At 45.3% G+C, this 516-nt stretch overlaps 1 non-coding gene across 1 annotated transcript; it reads right to left on the reverse strand.

The window, feature by feature from the left end:
* Nucleotides 1–385: 385 nt before the first annotated feature.
* Nucleotides 386–516, reverse strand: LOC115896251. Its single transcript, XR_004056153.1, has one exon. It is a non-coding gene; the product is annotated as a small nucleolar RNA SNORA3/SNORA45 family (small nucleolar RNA).

Genomic DNA, 516 nt, shown 5'->3' on the forward strand with positions numbered 1-516 from the left:
GCCTAAACATATGCTTCAATTTCTACTTGATTATAATTGCTTATGTTGGGCAAACTTTCAGGTGGAAAGCAGAGCACAAGCCACTGGCTCCGTTTTGTTTATTTTTTAGCATTTGTTGGCATTTAGTGAAACTCTTTCCCTGTGGCTTCAAGCCACCAGGACACAGGTCCTCCCCACCACCACCTTAATCTTTTCCCAAGCTCTTCTGCTACATAATTTGGCCTTCAGGATGACAGGCTGCTTTAGGAGCTTTTCCTTCTCCAGCACTTTGTAGTAGCTCTAGAAGAACAGAGAAAAGGATTTATAATACACTGTGGCAGGTACCAACTTCTTGATGGGAATGAGGAAAGATGCCTGCCAACCTACTTTCTAAAACCAAGGTACAGTATATTTCTGCCCGGACACTAAGGGGACACTGGTTGCCCCCATGAGTGAATCAAGACCAGTAGCTTCTGAGGACTCCAGCACACTGGAGAAGAGCTGTGAGCTCTGTTAGGATGTGACCCTAGTCTCAGG

Source organism: Rhinopithecus roxellana, chromosome 2 (genome assembly GCF_007565055.1).
Source record: "Rhinopithecus roxellana isolate Shanxi Qingling chromosome 2, ASM756505v1, whole genome shotgun sequence".
Lineage (NCBI taxonomy): Eukaryota > Metazoa > Chordata > Mammalia > Primates > Cercopithecidae > Rhinopithecus > Rhinopithecus roxellana.